Raw genomic sequence first — 23806 nt, forward strand, 5'->3', positions numbered from 1 at the left:
ACTTGATTGGTCGATTGGCTCCTTACTAGGGAAGATGGGAAAGGGTCTTTGGGGACTCTGCGCACTTTAGGGTCAGTTTTCTGGGGGTTTTTTCCCCCCTCTTGACTTTTGCAAACCAAGTTGCAAAAAAATGCAAGCTTGCAAAAAGATGGGGTGGGGGGCCCTCATCTTTCCCTACCTACGGGTCTCTATCCCTACACTTCTCTCTCTCCACTTTCTCATGCACATAGAGGCATACACCTCACTTCTTGACATTATGTTCATATTACGTAAAGGTATTGTACGCTTTCTTTGAATTGATGTATACCTTAGAAATACGTTACCATAATCCAGGCACGACGGCTCATGCTTGTAATTCTCGCTACTCTGAGGGCTGAGGTAGTAGGTTCTCAAGTTGAAGCTCAGTCTGGGCAATTTAGAGAAACCCATTACATAAAATTTAAACATAAATACAAATAACTGAGTTCTTAGAGCAGCCTTATAGAATTTGCCTAGCACGTGTGAGGCCTTTAATACAATCATCACTACCAAAAATACAACATAATAAAATGTTTCTCTTAAAGTGTGTCCATTGTATATACTTACACATTACATTCTAAAGATTTTTCTGGAGTCGAAAATTATTGACAATATGAATTTAATTTTATCACACATCTTGATATACTTTAATATGGTATCTAGGGTAGGTGAGACAAATTCACTCAAAATTAAAGCTACTAATATAATAAAGGACATAAGTAATGTTCACTGCTTAGAATTCTGTTTCTCTTGTTTGTAAAATAAACATGAGTTAATTATAGAGCTATGTGAACAAAGAAATATTTATTGAGAAGCATACTGGTCTTGAAAATTTTAGGATGGTGCAATCTGTGTGGTCATGTTGAATTAGAAAAGAAAATCACAGTCATTGTTAGAAAATAAGCATGAGAATAATGACAATATTATGGGCAAAGATTTAGGATATTTTCATTTAATAGTCACTTCATAATATTTTTGCCTTGGGCATTATTTTGGTTGCCACATAACTTAAATATCAGAAACAAATCTCACTTCCATACAATGAGTTCAATCCCTGTGACTGCAAAAATAAATTTAAAAAATTTGAAAAGTTATGTTGCATATTGATTTCAGTACACACACACACACACACACGTACATATATGTAGAAGGATGCATGCATATACCTAAATATGTATTAACTTACCTTCATAAATAAAATAGTCAATATTACAAGCAAATATTTCCTGATTTTTTATTTAATTCTATTTCACTAATTTTAGCTTTAATAATTCGGTATGCGGCAATAATCAGCAAACCTAATAGTGTTCCCATATAATTTTTCATATTCATGCTTCTTAATGCTCTTATTTTAATTTTGTAAAATGATGGTCCTATCATTTGTCTACTTTTAAATTTGGCTTTAAATATCAGTAGATGTTTCTTATTAATAGCAAAGGTATTGATATCAAAGATAAGCCCTTGTAAATAATAACAATTTATGTAACTAATTTAATCTTTGTAAATAATTTATTGAAGTTTGCTTGTGTTTTTCTGTAATGTTTGCCTACACTCTCTATCAAGGTAATCCTAAAACTTATTTTAAAGTTCTCATATTATTTTTTTCCTCAATTTGCTGAGTCAAGAATTTGACTAGGTCTCTGCTGTGTTCTCATCTCTGATCCGGGTAGTAAACTGGCATCTGGAGCTCTGACTTTTCTCAGCGCTGGCTCCTTCACACACATCTTGGCTTCTTCATGTTCCTCAGCTTCTTTCTCCACACAGTCTGTATCTTCCAAGACTTTCTTTTCCAGGAGCTATGGTTTTAACAACATAACAATGTAAGGGTAGTTTAATTTCTCTGTTCCCATGTTAATAGGGAAAAGAGCAACTATTACTGTTACTTGGATGGGAAGTGATCCCTCCGACATTGCTGGTGGGAAAATAAAATAGTACAACCACTCTGGGAAGGAGTTAGGCAGCTTCTTATAAATGTAAACATGAAATTGCAAGTCAATATTTGTTCTTGAATATTTAGCCTGGAAAAAAATGAAAGTTTACGTTCATAAAATATCCACGTCTAAATGTTCAATGCAGCTTCGCGATGATCAAAGATTGGATATAACTCAGACACACTCATACTTTTTTACTGAAAACTAATAGAACAATGTAAAAGAGCATCTAGAGAATGTGTGAAATGTCTCTCTCAAGAGGACACGTGGAAGAATGTTTAGTTTATGAAACATTCTTGGAATGACAAATTCTAGAATTAAATGATGTATTTGTTATTGTCGGGATTGAAGTGGGGAAAATTAATAGAAGGAGGTAAATATGGCTTGGAGAAAGTAATACAAGGGAACATTTTGGTGCTGGAGCTGTTCTGCATCTTGCCTGTGGTGATGGATAGCAAAAACTGCATAAATCTTAAAATTACATAGAGCCAGTCTAACAAGTGTAAATAAATCAGCACAAGTTAAATGTAGGAAGCTCAATGAGATCAGTAGATTTAATCAAAGTCAATATCTTCCTTATGGTTTTACAAATTATTACCATTGATAAATGCGTAAGAGTATATTTATTTTCTGAGTAATTTTTAAAAACTGCAAAAGTCTACAAGTACGTCATAACACACATTTTAAGAAGGAAATGCAAGAACTAAAAATGAATTTTTAAATTGTAGTAGTATTTTTAAAATACTCATTAATGCTCCTTAATTTCCAGAAGGATAAAAAAAAGTCTTACCAATCCTTTTACGTGAGTTACAGTTGGTTGTTTTAACCACAAATATAAGAAAGTAAAAAGAGTAAAGTTCATTAGAATAAAAATCACTGTTCCCAGCTGTTTTTCTTGTAGACATAAGTGTAATTCAATTTACAGAGTCAAACTATGATAATTAATTGTTCAGCAAGTCTGGCACCCACAAAGTTAGAATATAAAAATCAAATGGGTTTTATGTATCTGTGAGCAAAAATTAGAATAAAACATGAATAGTAACAGTAAAATATATTATTAAATGTAAAAACAACTCTACGGGAATTTGTAATGAGAATCATACAATTTTTTTAAAAAACACTAAGAATGTTATAAACAATTTTATCATAGTCATAGGTTAAATATTAAAAAATGATTACCTCCACATTGAGATAAAGATTTATTTTGATTCTCATCATGACAAGAATGTTCTTTTTTCAGTTAGATAACTTTATTGCAAATTAATTTAGTATAGCCAGGGACCAGAAATAACAAAGGAATCTCTGCTAGGAAGGAAATAAGCAGAAGTGATTCCAATTTAAAATATGACAATTTAAAGATTTAAATATTTAGAACTATGTGGAATGAAAGTAAAAAGGCAAATAAAAAATTGTAACAGAATAGAGAGGTAAGAAACAGAATTATATATTTAAGTCTCATGGATATAAGAGAGGGCTCTGTCAGTCAGAAGGACTAGTATATGGATCATTCACTAAATATTGATAGAGAAAGAAATTGATTATACGTGTTCTTTAAAATTAACAGTTTCTCTGTTGAGGTCAAATTAATGGGACCTGTCTTAATGGGCAAAACTGGTATAATGAGGTACTTTAAACTCATGAAATGAAGTGAGTACCAAAGTACCTTCATCTGAAAAATATTTGAAACATATTTAGTAGCCATGCAATCAGGTCTTGGAAATGTGAAAAATACCTAAAAGAAGGAAGAAACACATAATTGTAATTAGAAATTCCACAAATGACATGACACAATGTTTCATCAACAATATAAATTCAAGCGGTTCATAAAGGACTGGAAAATGGACCAATATTATAGGTTGGAAAACTGCAAGTCAAAAGCAGGAAAAAGCATTGCACACACACCACACTGATTAGCAAAGATGTAAGCAATAGAAACTCTTATGGAGCACTAATGGAAGGACAGGTTGCTACATGCAGTTTAGGAAATGTTAGGTTTGGTCTTACAGAACAGAAGGTGTATGGACGCTCCGCTTCATAATTTCTACTTTAGAAACACATATTGCAGATATGTTGTGATGTATCATTCAGTTTTTTCCTCTACTTTAATATTTAGAAATAAAAAGTCATCCATTGCATCATGTTTTTAAGACTCCAAATATGATTTTTCAATTAAATCTTGGATGAAAGCATGTTGTACTTTTCTTTTGTAGGATTAATGTATGTTTTGAAACAACTATTTTTTTTGCATTTATCAGTGCATGTGTAGGACAAAATGTTTAAATTTCTTTCAGGACTTTGGTACATGCACAACATACATAATAATTCCTTATCCAATCCCTTCTTCACTTCCTTGATTCCTTGACCCCCTTTCCATTTGAGAAAAATCTATTTCCCTACTCCTTGTTACCTATCCCTTATTTTCCTGTTTATTTTTACTCTTGTATAAGAGAAACAATGTGATATTTAAGCTTGTGTGTCTAATTTACCTTCTCTTCCCCCTTGCCTCCTTCTGTTAGTTCCTTTCTTCTTGATTTTGGTTTGTTTGCCATACATAACGTTTGCATTCTTTGGGTGGAGTTAGTACATGCACAGAACATGTCTTAATTCCTTTTATCAATCTCTTCTTCTCCTCTCTGCCTGCTTCATCTCTTGATCCCTTTCCCCCTTTATAAGGATTTACCTCCCTACTTCTTGTCATCTGTCTTGTATTTTGGTCTTTATTCATACTTTGGGCTTCTCACATTTCCTATTGTGGGAAATGATGAAAGTAAACAATCATTGTATTGCAAAAAAATAATACTTTGAAAAGCTCTTTTTCGACTGTTCTGACCTATTTTCAGTAAATTATCACAATTTAAGTTTTAAGTTGAAATGATATAAAATCTGATAAACGTTGTTTTTTCTTATCCTGTGCATAAATGACATAAACTTTTTGAATTGTGGATATAGTCTGTGGAAATGATAGTTCTTATGCTGTATATTGTTTTCTCCACTGAAATCTTCATAGCGATAGTAGGCTAGCTTTATGATCTGTTTCAACCTCAGGACATGTCTTACTTTATAGATAAAACAAAAGGGAAAGCATGGTGGCGTAATCTTCCAACGCACTAGCACAAGCTCATTTTCCCACAATAATAGAGTCTAGGTACCCGGCAGGGACACTATAAAACGTCAGCTCTCAAAGCTAGCTGCAGAGTTTATTCAGCTATGTTCCACATCTTTCATGCAGCTCCATCCTAACAGAGGTGGAATCCAAACTACACTGTTAGAAAGGCTTTAAAAGAAAACGAGAGAACTCTTCACCTACTCATTGATGTTCTTTATGCTGTACGCAGGAGTAACAAACCCAGGAGCGAGTTGCTGAAAACAATTAGAAATCAAATCAAAGCCTGTTTGGTTTCACAATTGAATGCCTAGATGCAATAGGAATCGTAACAATGCAAAGTAATAGCCTGCCGAATTCAATGACCACGGCAGGACTTGGGTAAAATTAAAAGGTAATGGTAAAGCTCCTAGGTATGCTCTTTTGAATTAGTATTCTTATACATGAGCCTACACAGCATTCATAATGAGTACTGCTGGTTTCATTTACAGACACTGCCTACGTTATCTAGCACTAATGTGTAGAAATGGCTTGTAGCTGGTCTATAAAAGCACACCAAATTTTCATTATGTTTAAGTCCAAAAGTGCTTGTTTTGCAGGATGGAGTCTACGTCAATAAAATAGATTGGGTGTCACTTAAACCAAGTGACGTGCTAATCTTCTAGGGGCCTCTGTCCTTAATCTCTGCAGGACATGAGCCAGTTTAAAAGTGTGAGCTGTTCTCAGAGGTATCAACTATTGAGCTCTTTCATGTAAATTCAAAAGCACAACTGATCAGTGTGTTTCAGAAATTGCTTCAATGTGGTTGCTGTCTATGAAAAAAAAAAATCCTCCTACTTCCCCCAAACCCATGGGCAGCTTCAAATTTTTACAGTGCCTTGGAGTACCTTTTAATTATTCAAAAATCAGTTTTGGTGATAGCTACCCTGTGAATGATTGGATTAGAGGTATTTCTCCTGGCCATAATTAAGGTGACTTGACTATTGCCCTTGTATAGTTAGGCATGATCAAAATGTGAAGTGGAGCAATGCCTTAATCCAGAATTTCAAGACTTAGTACCTTAATGTAAAGGTGAATCAGTAGCTAACCCTTTTAAAGCAAAAAAGCAAAATAATGGAAATAAGATTAATAATTATTTAGTTTATAGAATTAAAAATGATGAAATGGCTCTGATTGCTTTTCTACTTGAAAAATCATAGCTATTATACAAGGAAATATTTTTTTTTAATTACTAAATATCTGGTGAAGCAAAGAGCTAAATTGGTTAACAAAATCTTTAAAATATAAAATTATAGGGCCAGCGATGTAGCTCAGGGGAGCAGCACCTACCTGTGTTGAATTCCTCAGTTTGATCCTTAAATATAAGTCTTCATGTTGTCTTTTATTTTTTAAAACCATGTAGTGTACATTTTTGCCTCTTTACTTTAAATAGAAAATAATGTAATCATTGCTAGAAATAATGGCCTCTAATCCAGAATAACATCATCTTTTAAAAAATGAGAGGCTTGCATCTATTTTTCTGTTTCCCATTAAAATGATACTTCATTGATAAAGATGTAAATTTGAAGGCATGCACTGAACTCAAATTTGAATCACTCACATGTAAAGATGCTATCAATGGAAAAATGATAAAAAAATCTATCGCCTCCAAGAGGAACACAATAAAAGTAGATATTGAGGGTAAGGAATGTACTGGGTAAAAGTATATTTAATTCAGAATTAACAAAATTGTCCACTAAATTTTCTTTTAATGAGCCTCCTTGAAATGTATTTTCACTCTTGGGAGAGAAAGTGTATTGAGTTAAATTTGATTCGATTTGATAATTCTAGATCACTGACTTGCATCATTGGTATAAAGATCATATCTCTTAATTTTTCACATAAAAACACTGAAGCATATTGGATGCAACCCATCCTTAACTTACAAACATCCGAGTGGGTAACTTTTATTGATACAAAGGGACCTCTCATTGTGAACATTCATAGATTCAAACAGATCACGCAAGTAGCTCAGATGTCTGCCGGACCCTGTCACAGTTGTGCTGCTGTGCACTTACTGTACAGTGAGTAAGTGTACAGCAGTATAGCACAGTCACAGGCTTACTGTATTTCTTTGTATATCTTTTGGTTATTTATGCTTTACATGGTGCATTTGTGTCAAAAATGTATGTCTCACTTTGTTGGACTTATGAAGGTATCCGACATATGGACATTCTCTTGAATGGAGCTATTAATAAGTTTGGGATTCACTGTATCTCTATCTCTATCTATCTATCTATCTATCTATCTATCTATCTATCTATCTATCGGTTCCAGGGTAAAACAGTCATATTTCTCTTTTTAATATATTTCATATTGTCTTATTTTATTCTTTTGGTTTTTCTTTTTGGTACCGGGCATCGAACTTGGTTCCTTGTGCTTGCAAGGCAGGCAGCAGAACCACTGAGCTAAATCCCCGGCCCTAGTCTTATTTTATTCTTACATTCATAGCATAAATAAAATCTGCCATTGAATAACCCAAAGAATATCAAGAGCTCTGCTTAATGAAAAATATTTACAGTAATAAATCAGTTTATTAATAGGAATAAAGTAGGAATTGTTTAAAATTTTGTTTCAAAGAGATATGAAACTAAAGTTTTGGAAACAATGTCAAATGATTAATATTATCATACCTATAAAACTAATGCATGTTAATGACATATTGAGGAGGGACAGTTTTTCTAAAGTTATTTTTCAGTTGACATTCCCTACAGTTATGACATATTAGAACTATTTTTTGACATAGGTTATTATACTTTAATGTAATGAAAATAAGCACATATAGAATTGTTATTTAATTTTACAAATTGAGCATAGATATTATTAGAGACATTCATTTATGATTATAGACACACATTACAATATTTTATGAGTTACAAAGGTGGGATAAAAGTCCAGGGAGGTAGCTCAGTTGTTCCACCACCTGCCTTGCAAGGGGAAGGGCCTGAGTTTGATCCCGAGTACCAACAAAATAAAACAAAACAAAACAAAGATGGAATAAAAATACAAGTGTGATGCCATACATTTAATCTCTAATTTTAGGTCTTACATAAATTTTTCTAATTAACAAAGAAAAATATTTTCTCCTAGGAAATGTGTATGTGCGTGCATTTATCCTTGTCTTTTAGGTCATAAGTACCATGTATTGTAAATAATCCAAAATACACCAAGATTGGCCAAAGATCAAAATAAGGATGTAAGAGGAATTAATGAACAAGCATATTGCTTCTGAACCTTATTCAGTGTAAGATTTGTCTATTCAAATAAGTTAATGGCAATCCATGTATTGAAAAGTCATTGTGTATATAATATTGTCTAGAGACCAAAACTCAAAAGAAAATTCAGTGATATTACAATTCATTCTGTCATTATGTTTAACGGTGAAAAATAGTTTAAAAAACTAAAACTGTGCTTGTTGTAATGTTAAGAATTGAACAGACTTATATATTCAGGAGCACTATATGATTTTTTTTATTAATGCCCCAGAAGGAATAAAAAACTTTTGATTCAACTGTGTACATGTAAAAAGTAATTGCAATGGGCTATACAACCATTACTTTTTATTTTGTATTTTGTGACAGGGTCTCACTGAATTCACCATGTTGCCCAGGCTGAGCTCAAGTTCATAAACCTTCATTCAGCCTACAGAGTGTTGTGATTATAGGGGTCTGCTAAATATAATATCTGAATCACTATCAACATTTAATTTTTTCATTGAGTTTATTAGTACTTTTAAAGTATACTGTAAATTTACATTTATCATTGGGATCTTGTACATTTACCTGACAAGTCTTGGTTCTCATTTTTTCCCCTTATCTCTGCCCTCCCTTGACCCCCCCCCATTTACAAAGACTTTGTTTCCATTTTTTCCTTTTCTCACATTTTTTCTTTTCCTTTATTTCATTTCCCCACACTTTCCACTTGTGTAAATACCAAATAGTTTCTCTGGCATGAAAAACTAAAAATGTAAATAAGATCAAATTGTATAACTGACAATGTGAAATATGAGAGTTTTTCATTAGGGAATTTGTTGAATTATGTGAAAAACTTTTTTTGCTTTTATAAATATTATCATATATTTTTATGATTTTCTACTAATGTAGTACATCATTAATAGTTTTTAATGCATTAGGCCATTTTTGTCTCCCAGAAATAAATGCCCCTTAGTAGTATTATATAAGGTGTTTAGTGGTATTATGTAAGTATTATTTAATAGACTTTTAGTTCTATTTTCTGGTAATTTGTTAAGGATTTTTTTTTTTTGTACCAGGGATTGAATTTGGGACCTTGCTTATGTGAGGCAGGCAGCAGCACCACTAAGCTAAATCCCCTAACCCTGTTGATGATTTTTATATCTATATTCATCAGGGATATTGACTTATACAACTTTCTTTTTGTGTCTTTGTTTCCAGGGTAATGCTGTCCTCATTTGGCGAGTTTGGAAGTAAACCCCCTCTTCAGCATTTTACAAGAATTTGAGAAAAGTCAAGCATGGACTGGGTTAATTAAATTCTTTGAATTTTGTTTTCCATTCGCAAACTTTGAAAAGCTCTAAATGTCTATTTTTGTTATATTCTTGGAGTAATTTTCTAAAAAAAGAAAATAATTTTTACGACACAATAATCCCCTCTTACCTGTGGTTTGGCTGTTTGAGTTTTTTGTTTCACACAGCCAAACATCACCTAAAATGTTAAACAGAAAATTTCAGAAATTATGAAATACATTGAGTGAGTTTTAGGTAATCTGCTCCTCTGAGTAGCATGATGAAATCTGGGCTGTACCTATCCATTCCACACAGTGCCTGAATCACTCCTTAATCCAGCATATCCGTGCTGTCACTGTGTTGACCCCCCTAACTGGTCAACAGTTACCTGGACTCTTAGACTAACTGTCACAGGTACCACTGGCTTTGTATTCAAATTATATTTTTGTTTCACTTAAGCATGGTTCTCAAGCATAGAAGAGTCATGCTGGCAATTTGAATATGTAAAGGAGAATCTAAAAGTGCTTTCTTAAACTGCAAAGATGAAAGTTATCCAACTAGAAGAAAAACTCATATCTGAGATTGCTCAAATCAACATGGAAACACCATAGCCATATAGTCTTCATTTTAGCACATGGTTATCATATTTCTATTATTAATTTTGGTTAAGACCTGTGTCTAATTTATAAATTAATATTTAATATAGATACATAGCTATAGGAAAACCATATATAGAATTAAAATATTATCTGGAGTCTAAGGCACTCACTGGGTATCTAGAAATGTCTCACCTACCTACAAATGATGGAGGCCCTGTGTTATGTAAAATATATATTTGGGCATAAAAATGTGCTATTTTTATTATCATTTAAATTTGTATTTCTTCCATAGAATACAAGTGGAATGATTACAAAATCTTTAAAAACAAGAACTCCCAATTTATCTCATATTTTTTCATCACCTGAAATTCTAAAATAAAATAACAATTAAAATGTTAAGAAGGTTTAGGTGTTTCAAGAACTGTATTTCTTTAAATTACTTAATAAAGGTACAAGTTTCACCTATTAAGTTTACAGATAAAATTTCTCCTTGTCGTATTAGAAAACATTACCAATGTAGTAAACATCTTTGTATTTAAACAAATGTGTAAGTAAGCATTAAGTGTAACAGAAGATTTAGACTGTCATTGGCTTTTACTTTTAAACAGAAACACTAAAATCTTTGTAAGGCAATTTGGTATTAAAATGTTTGTCTAAGCACATATAAAGTGTCTCCTTGGCTTTTTACATTTTCCAATATAGGAGAAGAAAATGGTAAAGAGATATTTTTTGCCTTTTGCAAGAATAAACTTAGAACTGATACTATGTTTGTCTCTAAGTTATGTGAAGTTCCTGCATTTCCTCTGATGTCTTTGAATGGACATTCAGCTGTTAGAAATGTTCTTTGCTTGGTGTGGCGTTCACTCACTCTGTTTGATTCCGCACACACCTGTTTGCTCTGTAGAACATTTGTTCATCTGAGAGAATCAGTGCATGTGGTGCATGGATATATAGATACAAAATTTTAAATTGTAAGTACTAAAAAAGAACATAAACACTTTGAAATGAAGTATATTCCAGCTTTACACATTATATTTGGAGTTTAAGGTGTACTAAAAATGTGTGAGCACAAAGAAATTGTATTTTCTTAAAGTAACAAAGAAAGAAAATAAAGCAAGGATTGAAAACTAAATTATATTTCCAAAAGAATAAAAAATGTTTTCTATGGAAATAGGCTAAAAGAAAGTGATGCATTTTTTTTCCTCTCTGTAAAAAATGAATACACACTGAGTTAGGAAATAAAGAAAACTAAAATACTCTACAATAACAAAATGTGTCAACATAAAATATTGAGAAGTAATATATTCATTTTATAAAAATCTGAAGCATTTTATGTCCTTTTCCCTTATTATATTATAGCCTTATTCAGGAAACTACTAAGATAATTCAGAAAAATATCACTTTCTATCAATACTATCACAAGTAATAACTTTTTGGATTAGATCCAAGAACATAAAAAGAAATCAATTGAGATGTTAATGAAATCCAGAGTTTATTTAATAGTGATATACAGAAATTACTTTATTTTGTTTGAGGAATGTATCAAGGTGATATAAGGTGTTAACATTCAGAAGGAGCAGAGGGAAGAATATATAGAAATCATTACAAATAAAAAGTAAGCCAAAATAAGGTGTGTATTGAAAAACATATTTGCTTGCAAAAGAGATGTTGGTTTTATCCATTCATGGAGCTCATAATGATGTAAAGGCTGCTGGGGATACTCCCTGAAAGTAGGATAAAATGATCAACGGGGAACTGAAACCAAACAACATGATGAATTCAGCTTGATAGAGAAATTGTGGAACAGAGAGTATCATCGGAAAGAGCCTCTGAGGCCTGAAAAGGACTGGCCAGTTCTTAAGGCTGAAAGCAGGACAAAGCTTGGCTGTTCTCAGAGAGAGGAGAGGAGACGGGGTCATGAGACACAGAACTGGGAGGGACCTAATTGGAAAAGGCCATGTAACGACTATAATAAACATTTATTAAAAAAACAATTAAATAATTTTAAGCACAAATTTTTATGATTTAAATTTATCATATGAAAAATACATAGGAGTAAGGCAAGAGCACGAGAGAAAGGTCATTTAGGAATCTGTAAGCACTGTGCTCCAGATACTGTTCTCATATCACTGCATCATGGAAGGAAGGCAGAGCTGGTGTGTTTGTTAGACATGATGGTGGTGAGTGATTCGGCCCAGGAATCACGTCCAGGTTGCTATTTGTACCAACTAAATAGTGTGACCATTTAGGGAAGTGGAATGTATTGTGCAAGAAAAGCTCAATTTTGAAAATTTGTAACTTGAAGGGCCCATTAGATATCAAAATACATCATTTAAGAAAGAATTTTGCCTTCTTTCCTTTCCTCTACCCTTCCCACATCCCCTACACATATGAGAAAAGGAAAAAATGGAAACAAAGTCTTTGTCAATAGGGAAGGGTGGAGGGGGTGAAGGGAAGGCAGGGGCATGGGGAAAAATGAGAACCAAGATACATCATGTAAAGATGTAAAATCCCAATGATGAATGTGACTGTACTGTATACCTAGAAGGTACCAATAAACTTAATGAAAAACAAATTAAAAAAGAATAAAATTTGTAAGTAAAATAATTCAAGGAAAGACAAATGTCTCCTTATATCACTTCTATATAGAATCAAAAACTAAAACTGGGAGAGGGTAGAATGAAAATTATTAGATTTGGAGGTAAAAATGTGGTGGTAGAGGAGTTAGACAAAGATCACAAAATTTTAGTTATATAGGATAACTAATTTAAAAGATGTATAATACAAATAAATCTTTAGAAATTACATTTTTTAAATATTTTTTCTGAGCTACAAAAAGATAGTCACACTACAGAATAAGTATGGTTAATTATTTTTCATTTTATTCCAGAAGTCATAAAAACGGTATTGATGAAAGAAAAGATGAAAACAGACAGTTCTTAAAATCTTCTTTCAAAGATATTTTTATTTAATAGAGATATTAAAATTTATTACTCACAATTATCTGTTCAAGTTGCCATATATATTTTGTCAAACTTGGTCACTCAAGCAAAATATGTACTGCAATTAAAATACAGTAGAAAAAATGGGACTCTACAATATTAATTTACTGTATAAATCTACAATTTCACAATTCACTTTCTTTTACAGGTTTACTTGCTATTTCATTGTCTTTAGACTTAGTAAGTCTCTTTCTGCTATATTTTTATTATATTGGTTGAATTTTGTGAAGGCCTTTTCTTTTTTTCTTTGCACTTGAATAAAGATGTCCCAGCAAAGGAAATCTATTTGTCAGCCATTGTTAGGACTATAAAACTGTTCTTACTTGGTCTCTTATAATTTGTGTGCTAAGAATTTTATTGGTTTGTATGCCAGCTCACAAGTAGATTCTTCAATTTGAAACTTAACAAGATAATGATTTAATGTGATGATTCTAATCCTTGTATTATTTAGGATATATTTTCAAATGAAATATCTACTTTTGTGTTTCATGAGGATTAGAAATCAGCCAAAAAATGTACCTTAATTCAACTGAGGTGATTCTTGTTGGAAAAAGAAAGTTTCATTCTGAAATCTATCAGCTTTGTTATCATTTTCAGAAATAATTTAAAAAGAATAATGCAAGGCCGGGGATTTAGCTCAGTGCTTCAGCTGCCTGCCTCACAAGCACAAGGATCTGAGTTTGATCCCTGGTACCCACCCTAAAAAAAGTACTAATGGAGATTGTATTACATGATGCCAAAGGAAATCTTCACTTTAAACTTACTGGGATTTTTTTCATATTTTTATATTTACTTAAGACTATTATATGATTTATTATGATTTTTCTCCACTATTCATTACTCAAGAGCAAAATAAAAGTTTTCATAGGAAAGCTTGAAAGAAAGAACAGAAAAATAAAAAGTGAAAGGAAGAACTATAAGTTCAGTTGAATTTGACATTCAATCATAGTAAACTATTTTTACCGCTTAGAAACAATAATAGAGAATTCATAGCAACATGTTGCTATTTTGTAAAATTAAGTACAAAAAGAGCAAACAGAAGAAAGTAATGCCACTGATCATTCCTCAAAAAATAAACTACAATTGTTTTTATATGTGTGTCTAGTCTCTAGTATTCTGTATATTATGAGGATTCACTTGATTCTTTTTTGCTTTTTTTTCCATTAGAGTTCAAATTATTACTTTACAAAGAAAATAAAAATAGTTTAAAGTGTTTCAAGCACACTTTCATTCAGTGTAGAAAAATGCAGTAATTGTTCATACATTCTTGATGCATTTGCACTGTCAGTCTTGGTCATGAATACGGAACCTGCGATTCTGCATTCAGCTTGACAAGTGGCCTTGTACACAGAGATATTCTAGACACGGGACAGAACCTGAGTTGAGGCAGCAGTAAAAGAGCCATAATGACTGCAGTTCTACATGGAGTGGTCAGAAAATGAGGTTCTATTTTTTCTATAAGTCTGTGAAAATTTATTTTTGGAGGACTAAGGATTTTACAGGACAGTTAAAAGAATAATTTGTAAAAAAAATAAATAAAAGAATAATTTTAGAGAAGACTTTATGAATATACATATCATTTTTTAGAAGAATGGAAGTTATGCTGCAATGGACTGGAGCCATCATTCATTATTCTAACAACTGTAACAGGGTATGGACAGGGATACTACCACTGTACTCGGGATCTAAAATGAATGTCCTAATTTTGACTTCTTATTCCTGTATCAACTGATGCCAGCATTTAACTTGTTTGTCTTGGCCAAATTTATTCATTATTCAAAGAAGATTAACGGTTATGCGTCTTTATTGAATTTTGATTATTGGATGAGGTTTGTGTAAACAGCTTACAGGGGGAGAAACGTATAGAATCACCTAGCAGATTAGTGAATTCTGAGTGCGTCTGTGGACGCCGACACATGCAGGCCACAAGCCAGGGAACTTGAACTGAGCCTTGTAAAGTGCCTCAAGTCGCACGTTCCTTGCTCTGCAGCCTGGTGCAGATGGACATGGTGACTTGTGCAGTGTAAAATATTGTCATGTGTCCTGGGGCTTTCCAAAGGTACCCCAAATACCTGCCTGAGCCTATGTGGAGGACAGTAGGAGATCAGAGATATGAAAATCCACTGAGGAAACTTTTCTATATGAACATGATTGATTACACTATTTCTTTAATTATCTCCTCTCTTAGAGGGTACAAATGTCTTAGAGATACACAGTCATGGTCTTATACAGACTAAAACTGTTTTCAAAAAAGGGTTAGTAATATCTAGGCACAAAGGAGCTAAATGAATGTAAGTAATATATACACTTAGCATTAATAAATTGGTTGATTAGTAGTTTCTGCAATCTAGAGGTTTATTCCTGGAATACATTTTGTCTGTTTAATTTGGCTTAGAGATCAGTTTAAAATAGTAAAGCACAGGAAGCCTGAGTTTGATGATTTCTTCTGAGATTTACATTATGTCTTCAATCTTTTTCTTCTCTGCTTTGGATTGATGAAAGTGGCATGAAAGAATCTGTTAATTTTATGCAAAATGAGATTAAGCCTCTTTCTGGGTGCCTTCAGGCATGACTGATCATGTATATAGTAGATCTATACTTTAAGTTAAAAAACAAATGAACATAAAGCATTTAAAGAGCACAGGCAGCCCACACACTGAGAAGGAGTGATTTACCTGAACACAGGCACCCACAGACAGGCTTGCAGCCTGGACTGAATACGAGTGCTCATCCCACACAGACTGCTCTGCCTTCCATCTCAGGCTCTGACTTGCCTCAGCCCCTGAGACTCCTCTGATTCTGGCCCTGTGACCCTACCTCATAAATCTGTTATTTAATCATACATATATTTTATATTAAATCTGCTCCTCTTCCAATACACAGTGTCTTACAACATTACCTATTTGTCCTCCTTGAACTACTACTATATAAGCCTTCCAGATAAGTACTATTGAATTCATATTTCCAATGCTGTTTTTGTTTGTCTGTTTGTTTGTTTTTGGTACCGGGGATCGAACTCAGGATCTTGCGCTTGTGAGGCAGGCAGCGGAACCACTGAGCCAAATCTCCGGCCCTCTAATGCTGTTATTTTAAAAAATCTTTTATTTCTTGCACTAAAGGAGATTGAACCCAGAGTGGTGGGAAAAGGGAATGTGTGCCACCATGTCTGGCATAACAATTTTTTAATTATTCCATTAATACATGATATTACAAATGATTGGGGAAAATGCCTTTTTCTTGGCTGTTCTTTGTAATTTTAGAAAATAATCTATTAAAAATTGCTATCTATAACCCAGTGACAGTTTTTTAAGTCCAGAACGTAGCCTCCTGATAATAGATTTCATGAAGGCCATGCTTGTTTCTGAATCGCCTTTGGAAGGAAATGTACTAGGAAGCTAAGTATCAATAGGACAAAAGAACACTTACCAAGGAGCTAAATATGATTTTTAATATATACATGATACATAATAATTTATGAAATGCATATATAATTATAAATATAATAAATATATTATATAAATATCAATAAATAAATATAATTATAATTATAAATATAATTTTGTCATCATTTTTGTCCCTTTACCCTCTCTTTCTAACTTCCTCAATTTTCTTATGAAAAATCTGCATCCCTCTATCCCTGTTTCCTACCAGCTACCCTTTACTTTACTTAATTAATTAATATTTTGTTTTGCTACTCAAAAGTTAAATGTTCTAGGGCTTGGGATTTAGCTCAAGTTTCTGCCACCTGCCTTGTAACTACAGCATCCTGAGTTCTATCCCTGATACCAAAAGAATAAAAAATAAAAACGGTAAGTGTTCATTAGCAAATATTATAACCTATTTAGTGCTTTAATTTGTCTCTATCTTTTTCTTTCTTTGTGTGTGTGTGTGTGTGGAACTGGCAATAGAACTCAGGACCTTGTGCTTTTGAGTCAGGGACAGTGCCACTGAGCTAATTCTGTTTGGGGTTGCTGATTTAGGACAGTGTATCTTGTTTGTGAATATACAGATTAAAGTAAATCACTACATTTTTGCGTATTTTCTTCTATTGTCTCTACATTTGCCTTTCACTTTGCAAATATGGAGCTACATAGCAAATCTTCTCAAGTACAAAAGAACAAAGTTGATTATAAACCATATATAGAGATTATAATTGGACACATTTTAGGAAATGTCACTTTCCCACATTGAGATGTAGGAGAGGCATCAGACAAACATTATCAAAGTATCAAAGATATATCAGTGGGAAAGTTGTATTGCCAGAGGAAAGAGATTTGATTTTCAGTTGCCAAAATGCTGTGAGAGAGGGCAGGAGCCTAGAGCAGAATCTTTAGAACCAAAGGTAGGGGTATCAAATTGGATAAAAAGCAGATGAATAATTTCTCTTGTCCAAGTGATTTTGATTGCATCTCTCTGAAACATACTTGCTTCCTGCTTGTGCTCTTCTGAAGCATTCACTCACTTCTAAGAATCTTCATATGCGGCAGTCCTGTTCCAGTGTGATCTGAATTTGACAGGTGAGGTTTAAAGAAAATGGTAAGATCTGAATTTCCAGACGACTTGGTGTTGAAAAGTATTTTGCTAAAGAGCGTACACTCTCATCTAGTCATCACAATGACAACCTAAAATAGTTATGTTTATTGTCCCCATTTGACAGATGCACATATGAGTACAAGGGAAATGAGATCACTTGCCCAGTGTCTGTCTGCATGCGAACACCTGTGTGGAGAATTGCAATATTATAACCTTAAATAAAGCACTATTTAGAGCTGGTGGCATGGATAAATCAGTAATATGCTAATGTTCTTAGCTCTTCATCTGGTCTCTGGGGTAGCACCGTTCACCCCAATTCATTTTACTCAGCCTGCATAAGACCGTCCCTATTTTCCTCATACAAGGTGCTGATATGATTTTCCATGTAGGCCATAATGAACAGCATGGGGAGGCCCCTCACTCTGTCACAAGAACAAGCACAGCGAGGAAAATCATAAATGTGCTAAAAGACATATTTGTGCTTTTTCTTTCTTAAACAATGCACATAGATAAGAAATTAAAATGATTCTTAAGAAGGAATTTGTACAACTGTACCTTACATAACTTCAAAAATATGTCACATTAATAACACATGGGTAGCAATTGGACAGCAACTTCAAGGGAATGGAGAAATGAGACCAATGGGCTACTTGATTTTAACTTGAATTTTATAAACACAGATGTAATAGTGTTAGTTTCTCATTTAATATTTAATAACATTTTAGGTACAAGGAACTACTGTGTTTTCTGACATATACTTTCAATGTTTTAAGATCTTTTCCTAAGGAAACATGTAAATCTAAAATATTTTCTTAAATTTAGTAATGTAGTACCAGTTAGCATTCACTGACACATCTGGTTTTTATTCCAAGCTGGAATTCCCTTCTGGCAATCTTTAAAACTATCCATAATATAATTTGACAAAAAAATTATTTAGGAAAGACAGCATGCAGATTGTACTTTAAATCCACGCAGTGGAATCGGTTTGAAATATTTGGAGTGGCCTGATACTTTGCCACATTTAATTTCTATATTTCTTGTTTCACATCTGTGTTAGATCCTGTCTTACATTTCACTGTGACAGGATCTAGCTTCTTTATTTAAAAATAATAATAATAAATCTTCTGTTTATCTGAGAAGATTTTTGTCATGCTCACACAAGCTGCAAATCTTAAAATAACTGAAAGCACATATAATATATACTCTTATGTATAGTTGTATGCTCCAAAATATTAGGTATTATAGTAGTGAGAAAATAAAAACTTTAGAGCTTTTAATGTACTAAATCTGAATCTTCATAAAATGGATTTAAAAACCCAAATTTTCTTTTTAGTTTACTGAATGAAATCCAGAAGGAAATATAAAATACATTAAGTTTTCCTTAAAACATTTCATGTTTTCTAGAATATGAATGAGATATGGCAATAATTGCCTATGAAATATATTTAACCTTAATTCAATTTCAAAAATTATCAGAGAAATAAAAATTTGGCTGGATCTGGTATTTTTCATATAGTTTTCTGAGAAGTTTCATTCTTTAATACCTCCTGAACTTTTGTCGGTTTTTAATATTGCAATGCTATTAGAACATCTTCAAATGCTTATCTATCGTCTTTCTTCATTTAGTGTAACAACATTCATGACTTCCTCATGGATAGTTACACAAACTTAGATAAAGTAATTACTGGTGGATTTAGAAGGGGATTTGTGAGTGTACACCTTTCTCTAATTCTTGACAGTGAACATATTTTTTCCTATCAATTAGAAAAAAGAGTAAAAGGTAAAATAAAACCCTGTGACATGTTTTAAGTAAAACAGGTTGGTCTTCACTAAAATTCTTAAATGTTGGAATGAAAAGAAAGCATATCTTAAAATATTTGCATTTAAATTAATAGCAGCATTAAGTTGTGTAAAATGGTTTAGGGTTTCACAAAGTAGAAGTCCTTGCAAGGGTAGTCTTTTGAGATCGAACAGCAGTTCGGTGGCACTAAAAAGACATTTTATAATATACAGAGGTAAAGATACTTTTGAACTTCCTTATAAAACTACATTATCTTGCTTATACTACCTACTTAGAAATTTTATACCAAAGTCTGGTTAGCTAATAAAAATAGTCGTGTAACAAATGTTTAAATTTTATAAGGAACATTTCATTGCATAGTCTTGTTTTAACCAGCTGTGTAATTTCTTTATTTATGATGCTATAGCATTAAAAATTTTTATTTCATATTCCCATTGTCCTAAAATGCTATCTCTCTCTCTCTCTATGTATCTATCAATATATTATACAAAGCAAATATATATATATTACAGAAAAAATTATAGAAAGCAAACTGAATATGTGCAATTATTTTACTAATCTCTGATATCTATATATTTAAACAAAGTTATTGAAATATTTAAAAAGATGATCAGAATCTAAATAGATATTTGATATAAATATATGCTATATATATTGTATAATATTTTCATGGATAAACATTTTTCATATTTCTTTATACATGAATGTGTATGCCTCTATATCAGTAATACAGTAGAGTTGGATTTATTCATATAAATTTTAACAAACACTAGTCATAATGATATAGGGAAATATAATTTCCAACCTGCTAGATATCAGAAATGAAGAGTTTGTGTCTCTTAATTCAAAGAATGAATTTTAAGGAACAAAAGAGCTTGAGAGTAGCTATTATTTGTTGAGATACATCTCCCAAAAGTTAGAAGGGGACCAGAAAATGAGTTGTTGCAGAGCACACTGCTCTAAGAATGTTTTATAGAGCAAACTCACCAAGGGAGTACAATGTGGGTCAAGCAGTAATGAACCAATAAAAGCACAAGTACAGTCATTTAGCTAATATAGGTCACGTAGCAAGAGTACATAGAAGGGACAAAAGTCATTTTTAGGTAGGGATGGATCCAGATTCTCTGGCCGACTCACCTGGGTGGCTGATGTCTATCTTGACTTTACTGAACTGATAGTGATTATAGTATAATCTCAAGTTATTTCTTATCCCTTGGAAGGCATGTAGGCCTTGTTATTTCATCTTTATCTTCAGGCTTAGCCTTTAACAAATATACCTCTAGCCACAGTTGTGACATGCTGACTGTCTATAATATTTCTACCTAGCTTAGCTATTCATAATAATGATAGCAATTCTTTTATGGTATCAACTAAGGACAACTTACATTCATTTTTGTTTCTCCTTCATGGCAGCCTTGAAAGGGATACATGTAATTATTCTTGAAGATGCTTTTGCTTAGAGAAGTTAAAATAGCTTGCACTTCCTCATAACTCAAGAACTCTAACTCTCTTCTGTTTAACATAATATCTGTACCTTTTCTCCAATAAGCCTTTTTAGTGAATTCTCAATACTAAATATCTCCACTTTAATTTTATTTCCTAAAACACATGTACTAGGTATGCATCATGTGCCTTAGTTTGAAATCACTGTATTTTAATACTTAAATTTGATACTGATAACCTTAATAATTATAGTCATTTATCACCATGAAAGAAATTTCATTATAAATTTCTAAATGTTAATTTCCAGCAAGAAAACTTATTTAAAGAGATAGGATCTAGTGACTGGGAAAATAATTTAACAAATAGTGGTTCTCATATAAAATAAGTATTTCATTTAAAGACATCTGGCCATGTTTATTTAACTTACATAGTAGTGTAGGGATAGTAGGGATAGAGACCCGTAGGTAGGGAAAGATGAGGGACACCCCCCCCAAGGAGTTCAGACAGATGGCTGAACAGGCTTAGCCACCTGAGAAGAGCTGTCAGCCTGCAGGTGCACGTCCTCTTCACTGTGTGCCCTGCAAAGCTTAGTTTGCAAGTCAAAAGGAAAAAAACAAAGCAAAACAAAACAAAACAAAACGGAAACCTGACCCTAGAGTGTGCATAGACCCTTCCCCATCTTCGCTGGAAAGGAGCCAATCGACCAGTCAAGTGAGCGCCCTCAGCCCAGAGACAGAATATGCCCCGGGACTACTAAAAAGTAACTCCGCCAGCCTCCGTTCAGCGGTGACTCCGTTCCGGGCACCCCTGCCTGTCTCTCCGAGAGAAGGCAGCTGTACTCCTGCATGCTTGCTGATAAAGTACAAACTTTGCTTCTATGCTTTTGATTTCTATCTGATGCTTCCACAATTTTCTGTGTCTTTGGGAGAGTCAGGCCCTGGATGGCGGGGACTCTCCACCCATCTCTGTCATGGGTTTGCAACGAAATGTAATTTCCATGTAACTTATGTTATACTTATTTTGTTATTTTGAATATTTATTGAGGATATACTATGAGAAAAACTTAAACGAGAAAGCCAAAAGGTGTAAAATTACATAGTGGTTGAAAAAAAAATTCAGTCTGCTAGTAAAAACATTAAACTGAAAAATAAAAATAAAATTGATTTTATCACATATAAATAACGAGGAGATACATTGCATACATCCTGTTAAAGTATGAAGCAAACAAGTACAACTTGGAAAGATTAAAGATTTCCAAGAAAAGAAATCAAGCTTGAGGCAGGTTTTACTGGTGGATTTATAGAGTCAGCATTCTAAATCAAAGGCAAAGATCAGGAAGTGAAGATTAACTGGCCATTCAGGGAATAACTTGTTTGTCATTTGTGCTGTAGCATATGGTATGTGGAAAAAAAAGAGAGAGATAAAGTTTGAGAGCAATGATGTAGCCTAGAATGCCAAAGGTTTTTTATATTTTATACACCATTAAAAAAAATAGAAGAGTTTAACAGCCAAGGTACAACATAATCAGAGTGTCCATTACAAAAATGTATCTTGCTTCACTGTTGAGAGTAAAGAGAAGTAAAGAAGAATCTCTCACTAAACTTTACTGCCCTCTGTGGTCTCTAGAAATATACTAGACAGTTGTAGAGACGTTTAATATTTATTTGAATATGCCTCATGTCAATGATCATAAATTTGAGTTTTAGTGGTCTAATTTTTTTCTTTTCTCTAAAAAAGGACTTTATGCTTTAGAAAGATTGCTCACTATATACACATGGCATTTAACTACCTCCTAGCATCTTGGTTTACACAAACCTGGAGTCATTTCCCGGGGTTCTTTATAAGATTCTTTACATTCTCTTTGGTAACACAATCATGTGTCCAGTTTTCTAGAAATGAAATCAGGCCACAGATCAACACTTATCTCTGGCCTCTACTCCATTCATTTTCTGTCTCATATTGTAGCCAATCTTAATGTTTATTACACTTTCTAAGTAGTCTTTATCTAGCATAACTTCCCATCAGTTTTACTCCTTAGGGCATCATCTGAATACTTTTTCCAAGTACCAGTTTGCTGATGTCACTTCTTTGCTTCAAATCTTTCCGAATCTTCATTTCTTGCAGGATAAGGAAACACCCCTTAGACTGAGATGAAGGCCATGGAATTTCCTGGTGTTTATGTTTCTTACCTATCCCTATTCTTCTTTGACTTTGTCCTGTAACAATGCTGAGCCACTTTAGGTTTCCTGAAAAGGATCATCCAGTTGTCTCAAACTTCAGAGTTAAGATTGAAATGCAGTTACAACAGCCAAATCAGAGATTAGACAAACGTGTTTTTTAGTATTAAATATTGTTTGGAGTACATTCCTATTAAAACATACAGACAATGTATCTAAAAGTGTAGCTGGACTTAGTACAATACTCTTACATGTTTTATATGTTCTTTGGCCTGTTAGTCTTGTCTATAATCTGTTTACATGATAATTAACTTTATAAGGTCTTAAGAAGATAAAGAAATGAATCTGACCCTGGAAAAACAAAATAGGGTGGCAAGCGGGAGGAAAAAGAAAGGAACTGAAATGTATTATGTACATATAACAATTCCCTCTAGCGAATGTAGAATTATGTACTGCTGACCTGCTCTAAGAAAAATCAAAATAATTAGAAATATCTTAGTCAAATTAGCACGAAAAAATGAAAATTTCAAAATCTAAATAAATGAATGGTATTTTGCTATCAATATTTTGAGATTTAATATTCAAGTTAGAAATTTATCTACTATTATCAAAAAATATCAGTATCTTTCCAGGTGGCTATTATAGCAGGAATGTCCATTGTAAAAAAAAAAAAAAAT

This window comes from Fukomys damarensis, unplaced genomic scaffold (assembly GCF_012274545.1).
Source record: "Fukomys damarensis isolate Sample0158 unplaced genomic scaffold, DMR_v1.0_HiC HiC_scaffold_38, whole genome shotgun sequence".
Taxonomy (NCBI): Eukaryota; Metazoa; Chordata; class Mammalia; order Rodentia; family Bathyergidae; genus Fukomys; species Fukomys damarensis.